Raw genomic sequence first — 22894 nt, 5'->3', positions numbered from 1 at the left:
AGGGGAAATATGTGAGATGTGATTGGGAAAAGCATGCTGGGACCAGACATTGCAAAACCTGTTAAGAATTGTAGTCCTTGCTTAATGGCATTAAAAAAGACTTACAGTGTTTTATGTAAGTGGTGACATAAGCTTATATTCATTTAGAACAGATATGAGAGACCTAAGATTTTCCTTAGAATGAGTTGGTAGTTAATTTTAGTGGTCTACATGACAGATGAGGGGACTTTGGACTAGAATGGTAGTATTGGAGATGGAGAGAAAAGAGATGTCCAGGAGAAAATTCAAGAAGACTTGGTGACTGGTTCTTGGGTAAGAGGAAGATGTCAAGAATTACTTCTAGTTTTCTGCCTTAATGACTCTAACTTACACTACTGAGAAGTCTTTTGTGTGTCCATATGGGGAGATAAGTGATCAGCATCACCTTATTCCTGGGTAAGTTTTAGAGTTCACTGAGTCACTAGTATAAATACATAGTCTAGAGCACAATATTAACAAAACTGAGTCATGAGTTTTACTTGACCCCAAATGGTTCAGTTAACTGTATTGTCTTGTTTAACAGAATTCTATTCTTCACACCTGCTTTCTCAAAAGGCATTTTGATCACAAATAGCCCTGGGAGAGGGCATGTATCCGTTTCACTACAGATGTGTCTTTAAAAAACAACTGAAAGTGTTAATGAGCTCTTTCAGGGAGACTCTTGCATACCTTTTAATATGAGAAAATTTTTCCTTCCTTTTTAGGAGAAATTAATATGTCCTGAATATCCTAAAGGAAGAGGGCACATTATAGATTTTTCCCTCTGTGCTCAGTGAACATTTAACATCTCAGGTGAGCCATTAATATGGGAACTCAGTAACACAGCCAGAGGAAAGGAGAAAGAAAACTGGTGTCATGAGATGATCATAGAGATTGGAAAAAGGCTGGCTTGATGGTCCTCCAGGGTACAAATTCACCAGAATAAAGCAGCCTGCTCTCTGATGCTGTGGTACACTTGTAATTACTTAGGAAATCATCTGTGATATTGTGATTTATAGTAATAAATATATATTTGGCCTTTGTCCCCACTTTTGACACAGAGCTCCTAAAATCCTAGGAATTTCCTAAGTGATTAGAGCATAAAGATGTCTTTTGTATGTTAATGAGGTAACTTTTGGAAAGTACTAAGAATGGGAGCTGGTTGCCAGAGGAGTCAAACGTGGTGTTAGAGGGTTGGAACTTTTATTTTTACTTTCCTGACCTCTGGGGAAGGGAGAAGGGCTAGAAGTTGGATCAATTGTCAATGGTCAGTGACTTAATCAATCATACCTATATATTGAAGCCTCCATGAAAACTTAAAAGGAGAGGGTTTGGAGAGTTTCCAGGTTGGTGAACACATGAAGATTTGGGGAAAGTGGCACACTTGGAAAGAACATGGAAGCTCCACATCCCTTCCTACATACCTTGTCCTATGTATCTCTTCCATCTGGATGTTCATCTGTATCCTATGTACATCCTTTGTAATAAACCAGTAATCTGTTGAGCGGACAGGTTTCCTGAGTTTTGTGCACCACTCTAGCAAATTAATCAAACTCAAGAAAGGAGTCATGGGAACCTCTGATTTATAGCCTGTCAATGAGAAGTACAGGTTACAACCAGGAGTTGTGATTGGTCTCCCAAGTTGGAGGGGGATATTGGAATATCCAATTTATAGCTGGTAGGGCAGAAGTGCAGGTAACAACCTGGGCTTGTTTTGCTTCTGAAGTGGAAGGCAGTCTTATGGGACTGAGCCCTTTACCTGTGGAATCTGATGCTATCTCTGAGTAGATAGTGTCAGAATTGAGTTGAATTGCAAGGCAGCCAGCTGTTGTCCTGAGAATTGTTGGAGGTGGGGGGAAGCCCCACACCCTCACAATTGGAATGGGTGAGCAGAACCCAACATAGCCTTATTCTCCTAACTGTACTGTAAGCTTTGTGATGGAAAGAACCAACTTCATCCTGCTCACTCAAATTTCCAGAGTCCAATTAAGTGCTTGACGTATGATTGATGTCTAATACATATTTTATGAGTGAATGAATAAAAATGTTATAGAACCAAACTTGGATTTGCTTACCTGCATGCAATAAAGCCAATATACTGGCACTGTGTGGTATTGAAGAGTGAAGGAAAGTGCAGCATTTATTGCAGGGTGCCAAGCAAAGAGTCCAGGGCAAGTAGTGCTCAAAACACCTGAACTCCCCTGATGGGTTTCAGGAAAGCATTTTTAAGGGCCAGGTGAGGGGTGGAAGTTGCAGGGTATGTGATCAACTTGTGTACAATTCTTTGGTTGATGGTGAGGTAATAGGGTGGTGTCACAGGGCTTAACTTTATCAATACTTAGGCTTCAGTAAGCCTGGGGGCTGTGTGCTCATGGTCATCAAGTAGTTAATGTCTTCCATTTGGTGGGGTTTTAGCATCTGTAAAACAACTCAGGTAATGTGCATCAGATACAGTTATCTAGGTACTTCAGAGAGGAGTTAAGCAGAGGATATGAGGGAAGGGATCTGTCCTGGGAAGGCCCTACAGGGTCCTGCTCAGTTACAAAAGTGGTTCCAACCACAGTGCCCAAGAAGATGTGAAGTTCAGCCACTGACCTGTACTTGAGGACCAACCAGTGCAGAACGGCTACAGATTCAATTAGTAAACCATATTGCATTAGCTGGAGTCAATTTGGGAAGTTTTCTTCTTAGGTTGCAGGGACCCTACAAGCATCAAAATATGAAGATGAGCCTTTAGGCACAGAAGTGAAGGGCTAGAAGGATCTAGATTAACTACTGATGCTGAAAACTCAGCTTCTGCACACCGGTGCCAAATTGAATCTCAGAGACAGAGTTTTGGGTGGAGTAGAAAAGAATAGCTTTATTGTTTTGCCAGGCAAAGGGGAATACAGAGGGCTCCTGCCCTCAAAAACTGTGTGTACCAGCCTGGGAGGATTTGGTGTGGAGCTTTTATATCAATGGTTCAAGAATGGGGCTGCTAATAAGATTAGGGTGTGTGCAGGGCCTACATTCCTTTAATCTACTCTCAGGTAATCTCTTGATGAGCTCCCCTGGTTCATTTAATCTGGCCTCAGGTGGTCTTCTCTGGAATGAAGAATGCTAACTTCATTTGTTGGGGGTTTTGGTTCTGTAAAGAGCTCAAAGATATTGATATGTATATCCATTGAGGAGCCAGGACCCTGCCCCAAGACTACACTATTGTTTCTTGGCTGTTTCTCCCTTGTCTCTGAAGCCACTTCTTTCCCTGATCAACAACTGTTTGAATCTGTCCTTTGGCACTCAAGGGAGGTCATGGAGGCTGGAGTCTATTTCCTACAAGGAACAGGGGACATAGAAATTCTTCCATGCCCAGGAGCTCCACAAGGTCTTGCTCGGTTTCACTACTGTGGTCCCAGCTACAGCTTGGGGTTTCATGGAAGTGCCCAAATTTTAGATGGAGCTTATTATTACAGAGGGTGATATTGTGAAATCAAGGAAGTACCCAGCCAAATCAATTAGATTGGTTTAGAATGGAGCTGGGGATTGCCAAGACTTAGAGGCTATCTCTTAAACACAAAGATATGAGTATATTATGATACATTGGACCTATACAGATGAACTAGGCATACTATGGCTTTTGATGTGTTCATGGTATAGTACAAAGGGAACTTGTTAGAGCACTGACAGCTTAAAGGTGCTCTCCCAGAAATACAGGCATTATCCAGTGAGCCACAAAAGAGAGGGGTCTACTCTACATAGGTTGTCAATAGAGACATGCCTTTTCCAACTTAGGTAATGACCCTTAGGTTGATTGTTTAAGAATTTGTAAAAATGATAACTTTTTGTACAAAAAAAAAATGCACAAAGAAGACATACAAATAAGATGGTTATAAAAGTTATGTGAAATCTACCCTCTCAGAGACAATCATTGTGAATATCTTGGTGAATACTCCTTCAGCCATCTTTCTGTGTATATATATATATATATATATATATATATATATATATTTATATATTTCTACTGAAACAGAACCATACTATGTATGCTGTTTGTTCCGAAAGCTGCTTTTTCAACATTATCAAATTATTTTAATGTTAATAACTTGAGATAAACATCATCAATTTATATAACTGCATAGTCATTCATTTCACATGTATATCATTTACTTACCCTTTCCCTACTGATAGATATTTGATTTATTTCTAATTATTTTCTTTTATAAACAACACAATAATGAACATATCATAGTAATGCTCCTACCATTTTACATTTAACAAAAGTTAAAAACATGGTTCTCAAATAACTAAAGATTGAACACATGTCAAATATTTATTTAACCAGACTATGATGAAACTATCAGGCAAGTAAAGCTGGTTCAATGGGCATTTGATAAACATATATTTACATATTCAGTAGGGAAAGGCATGTGAAGGTAAGTTCACTAATCTAGAGACAACATTCAAGGGCAATATAACTCTTTTTTTCCAAGGGAAATTCTTGGCTTAAATAATATTTTAATAAAGCTTAGCTACATGTGTCAGTAAAAAGGAGATGACAGAATGATTTATGATTCAAATATCATATAATCGCTGAAGTGTCTAGTACTGTCTTATATCAAACAACATGAGAGAAGCAAATTCCTGGGAGCAAAGAAGAAAGGAGCAAAGTGAAATCAATGCAGATATCAGTAGAGTGCATATTGCATAAACCATCTCATTAAAAATTTGATGAAAGGATAATAATAACTAACATATCTTGAGAAGATATGATATGAGTATACTTATAAGTATACTCTCATTTAATTTTTTTTTTGCCCAAAGTGTGTATATTCAGAACATCAGACAGGCACACATCAAAATAACCTTATACAGTGTTTAGTAGAAAAGAGACCATGAAAAATAACCAAAATATTATTTAGATTTTGAGATTAATTCTGATTGAGTTTGACAATTCTTATTCATTATGGTATTCAACAAATATAAAGTATAACTGCATGGAGTTAATACACTTTATAAAAAATTGAAATATAGTTGATATACAATATAATGTTAGTTTCAGGCATATAACATAGTGATTCAACATTTAAATACGTTATGAAATGATCACCATGCTAAGTCTAGTAACCATCTGTCCCATACAAAGTTATTACAGTATTATTGACAATATTACTTATACTATATGATAGATCCCTGTTACTTATTCATTTTCTAACTGGAAGTTTGTACCTCTTAATTCCTTTCACCTATTTTACCCAAAGCCCCCTTCTCCCCTCCTCTCTTGCAACCACCCATTTGTTCTCTGCATCCATGAGTCTGTTTTCATTTTGTTTCTTTCTTTCTTTATTTTTTTTTTAGATTCCACATATAAGTGAAATCATACTGTATTTTTTTCTCTGACTTATTTTACTTAGCATGATACACTCTAGATTCATCCATATTGTGACAAAAGGGCAATATAACTCTTGTTTTAAGTTTATCTTATCTAACAGACAGAAATCACTTGCACCTCTACCAAAAGTCTGCCTACAAGTTCACATGTAACTTAACAATGTCTGGAATGTAATCAATAATAAAGTCTACATCAAAACAGGCACATTATCTTACAGAATTACATAATCTTTGGGAAGATCTATTAGTGCTCTAATATAATAATGCAAAAACTTTCAGTTCTATTCTTCCCTTATTTCCAAATTTTGGATAATTTTTCTTAAGACATGTGTTGCCAAACTTGGCTTCATTTTGAAAGATGTGAATTTGAAAGATGAGAAAAATGAGACCAGGTGGATAGGGTCGCAAAAGACTCAGGGAACCTGGAAGTGTGACAGAGATTCTCTCAGGTAACCTATGGAGCACAGTGTCATTACCTTTGTTGTGAATTTGTTGATCTTTTATTTCCAACTAATTTGTAAGCCCCTCAAAGGGGAGACTATGTTAAGACATAGTCTTATTTCTCCTATATCTTCAGAGCAGTTGATGGGCCCATCAAAATGACCTACTGGGACTGAAGAGAAGAGAATTTAAAACTGACCAAAATTGTGCATTTTAATGGAGTTGAGTGTAGGATTGCCTCTTCAAACACATTTATGAAATGTTTCAGAGGGCATTGGGCATTGCAGGAATCTTGGAAGAGGAAAAACTTTCTTTTGAGAATGTCTTAATCCTAAAAGAATGATTGTTCTGGTAAATAAGGGGTTATATGCTAGACTATGAAATCTCAAGAGTTAAGCCATCACTTTGCTACTGATTTCACAATCAGTCCTTGACCTGGATCTTTCTTAGTTCCTGGCATGGAATATGGAGGTCACTTGTCAGTTTCCCATCTCATGTTTCTCCTTCAAATTTTTCCTTAAGCCTGATTTTGAAAAGATCCTCCATCTGCATTGCTGGAGGGAACTAAAACTACTGGTTTGGTTGCCAAACTCTTCTTGGCTGGCACAAGAAGGATTTCTGTCTGACAGCTGCTTTTCACATTACCACTTGATCTGATTATCTCTGCTCGTTGGCAATGACCAGGATCTCATCACACTTTTGTCAATAGCGTTCCTTCTACTGTGTTAAACAGGATATTGCTTTTTATTCAATGATTATAATTTTTCCAGTTGGGTGAATATTAGCAAGGGAGTTTTTCATTTTAGGAAAATTAGTATTGCTCACTTAGATGTTTTTCTTTTTGGGTTAAAGCATTTGAGAAATGGATCAGTGAGTACAATAGGGGACTGGGGTAGAAAGTCCCAGATCAGTTACTTGCCTTTGTCTCCTGCTGAAAGCTTCAGTAGAGGATTTACAGAAAGTTTTCAATAGGCACAGCATTATCTTTGCTTTGGAGTCAGTGATAGCACCACTGGCTTTCTTTTAACGTTAAACATTGTATTGGATAGTTCCTCACATGCCTAAGGGAGGATTGTGACTCTTCAAATTAAAGTAAAATCACATGATGAAATTGACTTGCCCCATAGAGTTCTTCTCCCTGAAACCATTTTGAAGGAGAAGAAGAGTAAATGCTTTAAAGTTTATTTTAGGGAGTTATTAAAAAGGGAAAACATGCTTCACGGATATGCCTTAGAGATCAATACAGATTCTGGCCAGTATGCGATCCTGTCTTCATCTCCAGCTGCAACAGTCAAAGCTGTTCAGGAAGACCATTCCCTGAGAGGCTCAACGAGCCAGGAAAACCAGGTCCCATCTCTATCTTGGATAGACCAAGGTGAGAAACTGTGCTTAGACATTTTAGAACTACAAATAGAAAAGAAATATAATATCAAGGATCAAGTAGTTTGGGAGGTTTGGTTCAAAATATATGACTTTGGAAAATAAACTCTCAGAACTCAAAAAAAAAGGGATGAGGGATGTGTGATCTCAGAGAAAACTGAAGTTGCCTTTATGATGTGATTTGATAGTCCTGGAAAACTTTCTGGCTCAGAATCCCTCTCCAAGCTACTATCTGGAATTCTTGCATTAATGATTCCTTTCCTGGCTTAAATACACTGCCCTCTCCTAGATCTCTTGTAAAATTGAACAGCCTGTGAGGGGTATGGTGTGAAGTTTTCTGACTTTAGAGGGAATAGGTTTATCAGTTCATTTATGCAAAAAAAGAGTTTGTTCAACAAAAGAAAATTGGGTGCCCTGATGTTGGTGTGGGACGAGCAAGGATGCAAAAGTAATGGAAGGGAAGGGGAGCAAAATACTCACCATTTCCCCACTTCATAAGGTATGTGAGTCTGAGAAAACTTTCCCTGTCTCACAGCATATGTATCTTCTAATCTCTGGTTTGGAATTATCCCATTTCCCCCTGCTTTCAGGTGCTCAGATTTTCTCTCCCATTGCTTCTGTTTAGTGTTCTAATAGTATTGTTTAACTTGGTAAAGCACTTAGAATGATGAATTTTGCTCTTGAAGACACGTTACAAAATAAAGCCACAGGATATTGCATTGTAAGTGAAAACCATAGGGAATTACTCAGGTTGAATCTGTAATGTACTCAAGTTAACGTCGTGGGAGCCTCCTGTTGCATTGTGAAGAGAGGAAGATGCGTTGTATAATCTGTCTCCATAAGGTAATATTCCCAAGTAATTTGTAATAAGAGTCTCTCCTCTTGCTATCAGATCCCATGGCAGAGCCAAGACCAGCTGAAAAATATGCAGTGCTCTGGGTGCGCTTGACGGGAGATTGATGTTTCCACAGAAATTTTATTAAGAATAAACTCGGGATGAGGAAAACAATGGAAATAGCATTTTTTCCCTGGAAATACTTTATTAACATTTAATATTTTCATTATTAGCATAACAGCTGTACTTCAGGTGCAAGTCAACCAGAGAATATGTTTAATGAAATGCAGAAAAATCACATCACCTCACAAGCTTATTTGTTACTCATAAAAATTATGTTAAAACCATGTGTATCCAAAAGTGTTGCAGCAATAAAAATGAATAATAACATCTATGAAGAAATGGAATCTCTTTTCTCAAAATTTACCTATAAATGTTAGGACATTTGAGCTGGGTGTTTTTTTCTTTTCTTTTCTTTTCAACTTTTTTTTTTTTTTTTTTTTTACCTTGTATTCTGAAAACTTTAATGTTTCTAAATGTTCAGTGTTCAGAGAAAGTAGTAACATTAATATTTATTCCCTCTGAGATCTGTCATTTCTGTGATGGAAGACGTGGAAATAAAATGGGGGATACAGGAGAAGGAGGAAGAAAGACCATCTATAACTAACCTACTTCAACTGATATTTACAGTTTTTAAAAAGACTTTCACATCTTTGTTGTGTTAAACAAATATGAGGCATATTAAGAATTTTAAGAGCTTGTGAAAAAATCAATCTAAATTGAGCAGCCTCTAACCAGAAGTGGTTAGGGGTTCTTCTGCAGATGGGAGCTCAGGGAGAGACTTCTAGAGAGAAGCGGAGGAAGCGAAGTAAGGAAATTATCCATTGGCTGTAGCTTAAAGCCTACTTGGTTGTTTGTTTGTGATTGGCTGTCTTTAGCGTTTTGATTTTGTAGCCCTGAGGCATTTACAGGCATAGATTTTGGTTTGCTTATGTAGCTGCCACGGCATTAGAGCAACCTCAGTCTAATGGCCGCCTTGTTTATTAATTGAACACAGCCAAGTTAATATATTCCAATGCTAAGGAATATACTCTGCCTATACTCTGCATATCACTCCACTTTCCATAACCGGAACAATCCTTCCTCCTTGACCCCCACACTGCCTAGGCCACTGTCCTCTGAGCTTTGAAGGGCATAAGGCGATTGCTTGACTTGATTGGATCACCACTTGCTGTTTCAACTACTCCCCCATACTCAAGCTTTCTTTTTCAAAATACACAGCCCGGCTAGGATCAGAGCATAAAATGTCTTCAAAAAACCCCTGAGGTGTTCTAGACTCTTAGTTATATATGCAGAGAAACAACCATGCAAGAAAGCATGAAATTTAATACAAGATTGCATGATCTAGTATTTCTTTTTGCAATTAATAATAATATCATTAATAATAATGATAAAGAATAATTTACCTGCTGAGATTTAAGTGCCAGGAAGTGTGCAAAGATTTTTATATACATTATCTCTTTTAATGTTCCCTATGTTATCATGTGTTAATTTTATTTCTATGAGGCACAGGATCAAAATGGAGATAGGACTAGAACCCAGGGCTCTTTGATTCTAAAGCTGTGCCTCTTTACCTCGAAAACAGAATGGATCAAATATTTTTCCCACCATCAGCTGGTAAAATTTATCCACTGAAACTTCAGAGGTGCCTTAGTCCTATTTGTCATTTTCACCTCTAAAAATGGCGTTACCAAATAATTCCCTGAGGTATCTTGACGAAGTAGCATGGCCTGAAAGTAGGGAAGATGTTTTTCAGGAAGTGGGACTAAAGCTATTCTGAAGGTGAAGGAGGGGTTAGGAATTGTGTGGAAAATAGGACAAGGGAAGGTGTTTCTGTCGGAGGCAGAAAGCACTGATCTAGGGTGAACGGGATGGGGATGGGGGCAAAGAAGACACGCCTGTCTTCAGATTTTTACTTGCATCTTGTGATGATTGAATAATTTAGAGTATTCCTAGAATGAGTATAAAGAAAAGGGTGAATGTATCATTCACTTAAAAGCCAAAGAAAACAAATACTTCTAATAAAAACCCATAAATGAATTATCAGCAGAAAGAATAATAAATAAAAGATGCAGCTTTCTGTGAAGCTTTTGATGTTTAAAATGTACAACTTTTTTTTGTTGTTTTCCTTTTTTTTTTTTTAACTTGGAGTATAATTGCTTTACTCCATATAATGGAGTATAAGGATGTGTTAGTTTCTGCTATACAGCAAAGTGAATCAGCCACATGCATACATATATCTCCTCTTCCTTGGATTTCCTTACCATTTAGGTCACCACAGAGCATTGAGTAGAGTTCCCTGTGTTATACAGACTGTTCTCATTAGTTGTCTATTTTATACATAGTTGTGTATATTTGTCAATCCCAATCTCCCAATCCATCCCACCCTCCAATCCCCGCTTGCTATCCATACATTTGTTCTCTATGTCTACGTCTCTATTTCTGCTTTGCAAATAAGATCATCTGTACCATTTTTTCTAGGTGCCAATAGTTTGTGTTAATATACGGTATTTGTTTTTCTCTTTCTGACGTACTTCACTCTGTATGACAGTCTCTAGGTCCATCCGCATCTCTGCAAATGACCCAATTTCATTTTTTATTAATGACTGAGCATTATTCTATTGTATATATGAACCACATCTTATCTATCGATTCCTCTGTTGATGAATATTTAGGTTGCTTCCATGTCCTGGCTATAAATAGTAAATAGTTCTGTAATGAACATTGGGGTGCATGTATCATTTTGAATTATGGTTTTCTTTGGATATATGCCTAGGAGTGGGATTGTTGGGTCATATAGTAGTTTTATTTTTAGATTTTAAGGAACCTCCATAATGTTCTCCCTAGTGGCTGTATCAATTTACATTGCCACCAGCAGTGCAAGAGTGTTCCCTTTTCTCCACACCCTCTCCAGCATTTATTGTTTGTAGATATTTTGATGATGGCCATTCTGACCGGTGTGGGATCATACCTCATTGTGGTTTTTATTTGCATTTCTCTAATAATTAGTGATGTTGAGCATCTTTTCATGTGTTTGTTGGTCATCTGTATGTCTTCTTTGGAGAAATGTCTATTTAGGTCTTCTGGCCATTTTTTGATTGGTTTGTTTGTTTTTTTGATATTGAGCTGCATAAGCTGTTTTTATATTTTGGGGATTAATCCCTTGTCAGTTGCTTCATTTGCAAATATTCTCTCACATTCTGAGGGCTGGCTTTCATCTTATTTATGCTTTCCTTTGCTGTGCAAAAGCTTTTAAGATTCATTAGGTCCCATTTGTTTATTTTTATTTCCATTACTCTAGGAGGTGGGTCAAAAAAGATCTTGCTGAGATTTATGTCAAAGAGTGTTCTTCCTATGATTTCCTCTAAGAGTTTTATAGTGTCAGACCTTACATTTAGGTCTCTAACCCATTTTGAGTTTATTTTTGTGTATAGTGTTAGGCAGTGTTCTAATTTCATTCTTTTACATGTAGCTTCCAGTTTTCCCAGCACCACTTATTGAAGAGACAGTCTTTTCTCCTTTGTATATTCTTGCCTGCTTTGACAAAGATTAGTTGACCACAGGTGTGTGGGTTTATCTCTGGGCTTTCTATCCTGTTCCACTGATCTATATTTCTGTTTTTGTGCCAGTACCATACTGTCTTGATTACTGTAGCTTTCTAGTATAGTCTGAAATCAGGGCGTCTGATTCCTGCAGCTCCGTTTTTCTTTCAAAAATTTCTTTGGCTATTTGGAGTCTTTTTTGTATCCATACAAATTGTAACATTTTTTGTTCTAATTCTGTGAAGAATGGCATTCATAACTTGATAGGGATTGCACTGAATCTGTAGATTGCTTTGGGTAGTACAGTCATTTTCACAATATTGATTCTTCCAATCCAAGAACGTGGTATATTGCTCCACCTGTTTGTGTCATCTTTGATTTCTTTCATCAGTATCTTGTAGCTTTCTGAGTACAGGTCTTTTGCCTCTTTAGATAGGTTTATTCCTAAGTATTTTATTCTTTTTGCTGCAGTGGTAAATGAGATTGTTTCCTTAATCTCTCTTTCAGATCTTTCACTGTTAGTGTATAGGAATGCAAGAGATTTCTGTGCATTAATTTTGTATCCTGCAACTTTACCAAATTCATTGATTAGCACTAGAAGTTTTCTGGTGTCATCTTTAGGATTTTCTCTGTATAGTATCATGTCATCTGCAAACAGTGACAGTTTTACTTCTTCTTTTCTGATTTGGATTCCTTTTATTTCTATATCTTCTTTGATCACTGCGACTAGGACTTCCAAAGCTGTGTTGAAAAATAGTGGCGAGAGTGGACACCCATGTCTTATTCCTGATCTTAGAGGAAATGCTTTCAGTTTTTCACCATTGAGAATGATATTTGTTGTGGGTTCATTGTATATGGCCTTAATTATGTTGAGATCCTCTTTGCCCACTTTCTTAAATTTACTGAGGCTTGATTTGTGATGCAAGATGTAATCTATCCTGGAGAATGTTCTGTGTGCACTTGAGAAGAAAGTGTATCTGCTGCTTTCGTATGGAATGTCCTATAAATATCAATTAAGTGTACCTGGTCTAATGTGTCATTTAAGGCTTGTGTTTCCTTATTAATTTTCTGTTTGGATGATCTGTCCATTGGTGAAAGTAGGGTGCTAAAGTCCCCTACTATTATTGTGTTACTGTCAATTTCCCCTTTTACAGCTGTTAGCACTTGCCTTATGTATTGAGGTCCTCCTATGTTGGGTGCATAAATATTTACAATTGCTATATCTTCTTCTTGGATTAATCCCTTGATCATTATGTAGTGTCCTTCCTTGTCTCTTTTAACAGTCTTTATTTTAAAGTCTATTTTGTGTGATATGAGTATTTCTACTCCAGCTTTCTTTTGATTTCCATTTGCATGGAGTATCTTTTTCCATCCTCTCACTTTCAGTCTGTATGTAGCCCTAGGTCTGAAGTGGGTCTCTTCTAGACAGCATATATATGGGTCTTGTTTTTATATCCATTCAGCCATTTTATGTCTTTTGGTTGGAGCATTTAATCCATTTACATTTAAGGTAATTATTGACACGTATATTCCTACTACTATTTTCTTAATTGTTTTGGTTTGTTTTTTTTCCTCTCTTGTGTTTCCTGCCTAGAGAAATTCCTTCAGCATTTGTTGTAAAGCTGGTTTGGTGGTGCTGTATTCTCTTAGCTTTTGCGTGTCCATAAATGTCTTAATTTCTCCGTCTAATCTGAATGAGATCCTTGTTGGGTAGAATAATCTTGGTTGTAGGTTTTCCCCTTTCATCTCTTTAAATATATCCTGCCACTCCCTTCTGGCCTGCAGAATTTCTGCTGAAAGATCAGCTGGTAACCTTATGGGGACTCCATTGTATATTATTTGTTGCTTTTCCCTTCTTGCTTTTAATATTTTTTCTTATATTTAATTTTGTTAGTTTGATTAACATGTGTCTTAGTATGTTTCTCTTTGGGTTTATCCTGCATGGGACTCTCTGTGCTTCCTGGACTTGACTGACTATTTCCTTTTCTATGTTAAGGAAGTTTTCAGCTATAATCTCTTCAAATATTTTTCTGAGGCCCTTTCTTTTGCTTTTCTTGTTCTGGGACCCCTATAATTCTAATGTCGCTGCATTTAATATTGTCCCAGAGCTTTCTGAGACTGTCCTCATTTCTTTTCATTCTTTTCTCTTTATTCTGCTCTGTGACAGTTATTTTCACCATTCTATCTTCTAGCTCACTTATCCGTTCTTCTGCCTCAGTTATTCTTCTATTGATTCCTTCTAATGTATTTTAAATTTCAGTTATTGTGTTTTTCATCACTGATTCTTTGCTCTTTACTTCTTCTAGGTCTTTGTTAAACATTTTTTGTATCTTCTCAATCCGTGCCTCTATTCTATTTCTGAGATCTTGGGTCATCTTTACTATTATGACTCTGAATTCTTTTTCAGGTAGATTGCCTATTTCATCTTTATTTGGTCTCATGCGTTTTTACCTTGCTCCTTCATCTGTAATGTATGTCTCTGTCATCTCATTTTGTCTAACTTACTGTGTTTGTGGTCTCCTTTCCATAGGCTTCAGGGTCATAGTTCCTCTTGCTTCTGCTGTCTGCCCTGTGGTGGGTGAGTTTGGTCCAGGGGCTTGTTTAGGTTTCCTGTTTGGATGGACTGGTGTCTGTGCTCTGGTGGGTAGAGCTGGACCTTGTCCCTCTGATGGGCAGGACTGCATCAGATGTTGTGTTTTGGGGTTTCTTTGACCTTACTATGACTTTAGGCAGCCTGTCCTCTGATGGGTGGGTTTGTGTTCCTGTCTTGCTTGTTGTTTGGCATTAGGTGTCTGGCACTGGATCCTTCAGGCAGTTGGGTGGAGCTGGTTCTTGGAGTTGAAATGGAGACCTCTGGGAGTGCTCTCACTGATTAATATTCCCTGGGGCTCGGAATTTTCTGGCCATCCAGTGTCCTGGATTTGGCACTCCCACCCCAGAGGCTCAGGCTCAACCCCCAGCTGGGGAACCAAGATCCTGCAAGCCACATGGCATGGCTAAAAAGAAAATAAAAGAAAAAAAAAAAGAAAAGATAGGGGGAGAAAACAAACAGACAAACAAAACACAAGACAAATTGCAAAGACAAAAACAAACATCAATTATAACAATTGAAAAAAAAAGGAACAAATGAACAAACAAAACCTAAGACAAAAGGCAAAACCAAAACCAAAGAAACAAAATCAAAAACATAGACGTACACACACACACAAATAAGAAACAGAAACAAAAGCAAAGCAAACAGAAAACAAGAGAAGAACCAGACCAACAAAAGAACCCAAACACGAAATCAAACAATTAAAAACAAACTAACAAAAGCAAAAAACAAAAAAGAAAACAAAAGCCGAATGCAAACTAAGAAAAAAAGAAAAGCAAACAAAACAAACACATCGAATGATCCAAAAAAAAAGATAAATAAAAAGAAAACAGAACAAAGAAAAAGAAAACAAAAAAAGGAAAAAACACAAAACAATGAAAAAATGAAATAAAAATAGAAAAACGTTAAAAATATATTAAAAAAATTTTTAAACAGAAAATAAAAATAAAAAATACTACTAATAAAAAAAGAAAAACAGAACAAAACAAAACATAAAAAATAATAATATTTTCCTGGGGTCTCAGCTGTCAGTGTCTTTTCCCCCACTGTGAGCCACAGCCAAATTCCTCCTACCCAAGAGGCCCTCCTATACCTCTAGGTAGATCTCTGGACCCACTACAGGCACTGTGGGGGCAGCTCAGACTCTGATCTGGCCCAACTCCCATGTGTACTTGCCCCCAAAGTTCATAGCTGCTAAGGCTAGACCAGTCTCAGTTGTGGGAACACTCATTGTCCATTCAGATATTCCACAAACACAGGATTTACAAAGCCAATTGTGGGTATTGAATCTGTGGCTTGTGCAGCTGCATGGTTAGATTTTCATTCCCCTTCCTTAGTCGCCTGCCTCTGTGGCTTACCTGTGGTTTTTAGCCCCACATCTGCATGTGGGCCACCCACAGGAATATGCTCCTGAGGCTGCCCTGGAGCACTCAGGTCTGCCCTGCTGAGGACAGGACATGGAGGTGGCATGGCTGCCAGCATCGTGGGAGCCCTGGTGGCCACAGGTGTTCTCGGAAGCCAGCAGCCATGGAGGCGGGAGATTCAGCCCTAGTAGGAGCCTTTCCTAGCACCTGGTAGCCTTTGTGAGAGGATGAGCCCTGGCAAGTCCTTTCCTATTTCCTGGAGGCAAGCACCTGAGGGCCAGCTATGGGGGGTGCCTTTCCTATTGTTTGGCTGCATGTGTGCATAGACCTGCCCCAATGGGGGCTTTTCCTAGTGCCCAGCAGCAGGTAGGAGAAGGTCAGCCCCAGTGAGGGCCTCTCCTAGCACCTGGGGGAGCAGGGGCCAGTGCATGGGAAGAGAGAGGTGGAAATGGTGACTCCACCCTCTGCGTGTCAATCAACAGTGGTGCCTTGCTTCTAAAATGTACAACTTTTAATTATTATTTCCTTTAAGTACAAATACCCAATAAGTAAAATTAATTATTAGCCAATGTTTGAAAATACTTTGAAGAAGACAGCAACTCATCAATGAATGGCATGATTATTTCTGTTATATTTCCCCACTTTTTTTGGAAAATAGAAATTCTAGAATTCTTATTATCAATTAGAAATTACACCTGATAGTATGAATAATGAATTTAAGGGGAAACAGGGAAATCTATTTGAAGTATCTTCATTATTAGTTTTCACTTTTTAATTAGCTTGTACATTTACAATCCCTTTGGATGATTGGTGAATAATATGTGAATAATAGCCAAGCAATGATGTTACTTCAAAAAAGTAAAGATTAAGTAAATGATTCAGGATTTGTATATATATAAAGGAACACATTGGATGATGATTTATGACCTAGTGAAAACCTTTACCATAGAACACATCTGAAGTTTTTGTTTTTCTTAATTTTAGGTCCTGTGTGAGAGAGACGGGCACAGTTTAGTAGCCATTTGTGAAGAGGAATTTAGGAAAAAAGTATCATCTGAGAAAAGGATGAAATTTTAGCTGTTTAGCCTAGAAAATGTAAGGGAGATCTGATAGCCATGATCCAACCTTTGAAGGATTATTATGTTAGTGAGGGTCACATGTGTGGGTTTGAAAACTAAAGGTCGGAAGTTACTGAAGAATACTCTAACGATTAGAACTGGCCAACAATGGCACTGCTGCTTTATGAAGTAGGAAGTTTCTCTTCAATGAAGTGTTCAGATACAGGCTGGAAGACCATCTGGCAGGGCTGTGCTGGATATGCCTCCACCAGTCACACTGTGTGGATGGGGGAGGGTTGTGTTAGATGACTTGACAGTTCCTTCTAAATATATGTTCTCAGATTTTATATTGGCAATGGGATTCCATCAATGAGGGGGATGGTGGGGGATGGATACATTGGACTCTGACAGTTTTTTTGTTTTTTTGTTTTTATCACTAAGATTTCTATGCTTTCCAAGGACAGAGGCAAAGAGGATAAAACTAAATAGTTAAGAAGAAAATTTCATTAAGTTAGGAAAATTATTTAGTAGAAAGAGAATAATTATTTATAGCACCTTAATCATTTTCAGAGGTATAACACTTCTTGAAAAATATAAAACAGGCTAAAGTCTTTGGATTCTTTTGACCTGATTTTATCTCTCTGTGCTCCAAAAGTTTTCCTCTTGTCGAATTCTTAGATTCCCTCTCTAAAGTTTTCCTACCATACTACCAGGTCTGTCCAAGAACCAGATGACCCCAAATCCCAACCTCCTTAATTGTGTTAGGCGTAATTCCAAAAATGTATCCAAATATTCCCACTCCTTGGTTATTAAATTAAACCCTCAACTAGGTACTGCTGTGAAAGGTCTTTGTTCATGGAATTAAGTTATGAATCAGCTGATTTTAAGAATCAGAGATCATTCTGAGTATTATAGTTGGGCCCAAAGAAATCACATGAATTTTCCAACAGAGGGCAGGTAGGTGAGGTCATAGAGATGTGTCAAAAGGGGAGACTCATGAGACTGGAAGCATGAGAGACTCAAATCACCATTGCTGACTTTGAAGATGAAGAAAGATGCTTGCAGGTTGAGGAATGTGGGCAGCCTCAAGCAGTTGAGAGCAACCCTTAGTTGACAGCTAGCAAAGAAACAGGACCTCAGTCCTACAATTGCATGGAATTCTGCCTATAACCTTAATGAGTTTGGAAGAAGATTCAGTCATAGAGCTTGCAGAAAAAAATACAGCCCTTGATTTTAGCCTTGTGACACCCAGAGCAGCAAAACAGCTGAACCTGACTTATAGAACTGTGAGATAATAAATGGGAATTGTTTTAAGTTGCCAAAGGGTGGTCATTTGTTACAGGAGCAATAGAAAATGAATACTACAATAAAACAGTACTGCTGGTAGCCCTTCTTGGTCTTTAGCAGAACTTTAAAAATTTGTTAATATAATTCACATAATGTGTGAATTTCAAGAATTTTTTTTTTTTTTCAAAAAGAGGATTTATTGGTGAAAATGATGTTACTAGTGGTGGAGAATGCACAGGACTTATATTCTGAGAGGCAGTCCTTACTTAGTCAGGTTTTCATGGATCTCTGTTCACAACTTGGCATCCTTTACTTTTTCATACTATCTTCAGCTTGACCACATGTAGGTACACACATACATACAAATACAAGCACACTATGGAAATCAAAGATTCTGGACACCATATTCTTAAAGCCTAGTGACCACCTAGTTCAATAAAGATAATAGACTTATTTAGATAATTATCCCCTTCAGGGTTGTGACCCTTACAATGGGCAAAACTTGATGATAAGTAATAGTTATGTTCATTGCTTTCATTGGAATTTTGTTTATGAATCCTTAATTGACCAGAATTTGAAATGTGATTTGATTGTTAGCATGGTGCCAGAACATGTGTAGTACATCACAATCAGTTCTGTTAATATGAATTCTTTTGATTTGTTTTTCTCAAATCCTCCCATTTTAAGATTAGTTATGTAATTTTATGACCATAGTTCTATGTGAAAAACTTTTTGAACATTTGACTGAGTTAACCAATAAGCTCACTAACAAATTGAATCAAAGTAAAGAAAAATCAGTTGCTAAATTTGTTGGATTAGTTAAAGATATTTAATGAACTGACACCTTTTTTGTTTCTTTTATCATATAATTGACATATAACATTTTAGTTTTATGTGTACAACACAGTGATTCAATATTTGTATATATTGCAAAATGATCACCACAGGTCTAGTCAACATCTGTCTCCGTACATAGTTAGACTTTTTTTCTCATGAAGAGAACTTTTAAGACTTACTATCTTAGCAGCTTTCAAATATGCAATAGAGTGTTATTAACTGTAGTCACCATGCTGTACATTGCATCCCCATGACTTATTTACTTTATAACTGGAAGTTTCTACCTGTTGACTTCCTTTACCCATTTTGCCCATCCTCACTCCCTGCCTCTGGCAATCACCAACCTGTATCTATGAGTCTGGTTTTGTTGTTGCTGTTTTTGTTTAGATTCCACATATAAGTGAGATCATAAGGTATGTCTTTCTCTGTCTGATTTATTTCACTTAGCATAATGCCCTCAAGGTCCATCAATGTTGCCACAGATGGCAAACTTTCATTCTTCAGGGCTGAATAATATTGCACTGTGTGTGTGTGTGTGTGTGTGTGTGTGTGTGTGTGTGTGTTTATTCCACATTTCCTTTAACCATTTATCCATTGATGAACACACTTAGGTCGTTTACATATGTTGGCTGTTGTTTGTTGCCATATTTTGGCTATTGTAAATAATGCTGCAATGAGCAGGAGGGTGCACATATCTTTTCAAATTAGTGTTTTTGTTTTCTTCAGATATATATCCAGAAGTGGAATTTTTGGATCATATGGTAGTTATATTTTTATTTTGGGGGGGATCTTCCATACAGTTTCCATAGTGACTACACCAATTTACATTTCCACCAACAGTGCACAAAGCTTTCCTTTTCTCCACATCCTCTTCAACAGTTGTTATTTATTGTCTTTTTAATAATAGCCATTTTAACAGATGTGAAATGGTATCACATTCTGGTTTTTATTTACATTTCCCTGATGATTAGTGATGTTGAGCATCTTTTCATGTACATGTTGACCATCTGTATGTCTTAGAAAAATATCTATTCAGATCCTCTGCCCATTTTTTAAATCAGATTTTTTTTTTTTTTTTTTTTGCTATTAAGTTGTATGACTTCTTTATATATTTTGGATATTAGGTCTTTGTCAGATATATGATTTGCAAATATTTTCTCTCATTCTATAGGTTGTCTTTTCATTTTGCTGATGGTTTCCTTTGCTGTGCAAAGGAGAATGTTCCATGTGCACTTGAGAAGAATGTGTATTCTGTTGTTTCTGGGTGAGTTGTTCTTTATATAAAGTCCATCGGGTATAATGTGTCATTTAAGGCTGATGTTTCCTTATAGTTTTTATGTCTGGATGATCTATCCATGGATGTAAGTGGGGTATTAAAGTCCTCTATTATGATTGTATTTCTGTCTATTTCTCTGTTTAAGTCTGTTAATATTTGCTTTATATATTTAGTTGCTCCTATGTTGGGCACATAAGTATTCACAAATATTATATCCTTTTGTTGGATTGACTCTTTTATCATTATGTAATGCCATTATTTTTCTCTTATTACAGTGTTTGTTTCAAAGTCTATTTTGTCTAATATAAATATAGCTACCCCAGCTTTCTTTTGGTTTCCATTTGCACAGAATATTGTTTTTTTCACCCCTTCACTTTTAGTCTGTGTGTGTCCCTACATCAGAAGTAAGTCTCTTGTAGGCAGCATATAGATAGGTCTGGGTTTCTTTTCTTTTTTTAAAAAAATTCATTCAGTCACTCTGTCTTTTGATGGGAGAATTTAGTACATTTACATTTAAAGTAATTATTGATAGGTATGTTCTTATTGGCATTTTGCTAATTGATTTCTGGCTGTTTTGTTTAAACTGACACCTTTTGAAAACTTAAATTGTACAGACAATTTTTTCAAAACAAACAAATATCATTTGGAAACATAGTCTAAAATGAACTTGCCTTCCCAGTCAATGAGGGTGATAAGGCACCCTGACTTTCCATTATGTATCTTCTTAGTCTAATTTAAAGAGTTCATAATAGAATTGGAGAGTTTCAATTTTTTTCCTCAACACTGAGAGCAAACAATGATTTTTTTGAAGTTCTATGTATTGTTTTAGGTGATGGATGAAGACAGTCTTGGGTATGGGTCATGATTCCTGTTCTCCAGGATTTTTAGTGTACTGGGGTAGAGGGTTTTAAATTTTATGCAATATGAAATGATATCTCATCTTATTAAAACGTTTATTAAAAATTGCATAATTTTAAAGGAAACTGGGCAAAGTGAAACGTAAACTCTATTCACCTCAATGTGATAATACTTTAGCTGGCAAATGGAAATTTCCAACACCCTTGGTCAAAATGAATTATGGATTCAGCAACTTTGGTTTTTAACAAGGTCTTTGGGAATCATCTCTTTGATTTTGAAAAGATGGTCACATCCAAGATAGTATTAGGTGTCATGAGGTACACAGACAATAAAATCCTTGGGAGATGGAACACATTAATGTGAACAGAAATAAGATTTCCTGAGGACCTTAAGCCCAGGAAGGCATTGGACAGGCAGTGAAGGAGCCAAGTCACTTCAGTGGGATCAGGGAAGAAAGGGATGTCATAATGTATAGGTGGGTTGGGAGGACATTGGGAAACTAACATGGTCAAACTAATTTTTGCCAGCTTGGTATGACCTGAAAAAAGGGTTGACCTTTTTCTGTGTGCAGGAGGCTATGACCACCATCCATCTATGTCCAGGTTCCTTGCTTTTCCTACCCCTGCCCCACACCTCTTATCACTGCTATTCCTGAACATTTGTATGTAGTTGAAATCTGATTAAAATGAACTGGGGCAGCCTCAAAGGAGAGATGCAGTCACACAGGAGCTCTCATATCAGGGGTTATATGAAGGGGAAGGAGGCGTTCCTGCTAACCTCTGGTCGGCAGGAGTGTTTCTGATGATGGTAAAAACTATGTTTAAACCCTGACTCACTGTAGGTACAGAAACACTTCACTTATGCTTATAACCTCTGTGTCCTTTTTATCTGAAATGTCTGCAAGCCACCCAACCATAACACAGTCTGTGAAAGATTGTGACAACAGCAGAATGATTCCTGCCTCATACCACTGGCAACTTGACCTTAACCAGGGGGCAAGAGTTTCTGCCCACAGAATGGCAGTTGTCAGAAGGGCAGATTAAGCTATAAACATTAAACATTTCTGTCACAGGAAAGCAAGATGATCTCTTGCAGCTTCCTATTCTACCTGAGGTGCCATGGTTGGTATTATACAATATAAGATTAAGCTCTTGTCAGAAAACTAATGAATTTTGGATTGATTTCTGTCTTCTGCAATGCTAGTAACATTTTTGACAGCTATGATTTATAGGGTTTCATTTAGTCTATTCATGAGAAGAGCTGTTTATTTTGGTTGATGGGCAAGGTTTCTAATGTTCCCAGTGGGAAACACTGAGGACCAAAGGGATGGCTGTACTGAAGGTGCTCTCTGGTTGTTTGGGGAAGGTCTCTTATAAATTTATAATCAAAATTCAGAGAACTAATGGGACAGGTTGACTCGGAATTGTTTTGGTGACATTTGACCAGTGGAATGCTCCAGAAAATATGTAAGTCTGCTATTCATCTACAGATCCTTAAGGTAAAAATGCTTCTTTATATGCCACTCTATTTGCTTTTTTCTTTATTTTTATTTTTGAAATAGGATAACTAGTGCCTGCAGAGTGGGGCAAGAATTTTAGTCCCCTAAAATGGTAGCAGAAAAACAGTGTAATTCAAAGATAAAGACTTGGCTCTTCTTTTCTCTTTATGAATTCTATAGCTCAGTGCAGAATATTTTTCTAATGGGAAGTATTTGAAAGTTTACAAATGTAGTGGATGCTGTGGTGGACCTCCTAGATTTCCCTTTAGGACCAAGACACTCATTTCCCTAGTTCCTGAAGTGATGGCTCTTAATAGCCCACAGACGAATTGCTTTCTGGAAATTGTCCTCTACTGAAGGAAATTGCCTTTCCTAAGCTTATGTGTACTTCCTGGGCCAGTTTACATTCACTGGCTGGTCAAAAGTAGATTAAAATGGCATCTTTCCTCAATTCAAGACCTCACTTTTGGGCTATCCCAA

At 37.2% G+C, this 22894-nt stretch overlaps 2 long non-coding RNA genes across 2 annotated transcripts in view; one reads left to right on the top strand and one right to left on the bottom strand.

The window, feature by feature from the left end:
• LOC309639216 overlaps positions 1-22894 on the bottom strand; it is an 800045-nt gene that overhangs the window by 126803 nt on the left and 650348 nt on the right. The window lies entirely within an intron of this gene.
• The window catches only part of LOC309639218, a 70229-nt gene continuing 54631 nt past the window's right edge, over positions 7297-22894 (top strand). Inside the window, exon 1 of the long non-coding RNA XR_014251523.1 lies at positions 7297-22414. This is a non-coding gene — a long non-coding RNA (uncharacterized lncRNA). The remainder of the gene's footprint in view (positions 22415-22894) is intronic.

Source organism: Balaenoptera physalus, assembly GCF_965194825.1.
Source record: "Balaenoptera physalus genome assembly, chromosome: 12".
NCBI classification, from domain to species: Eukaryota; Metazoa; Chordata; class Mammalia; order Artiodactyla; family Balaenopteridae; genus Balaenoptera; species Balaenoptera physalus.
The sequence above is the reverse complement of the archived record's forward strand: the minus strand, read 5'-3'. Positions and strand labels throughout refer to the sequence as shown.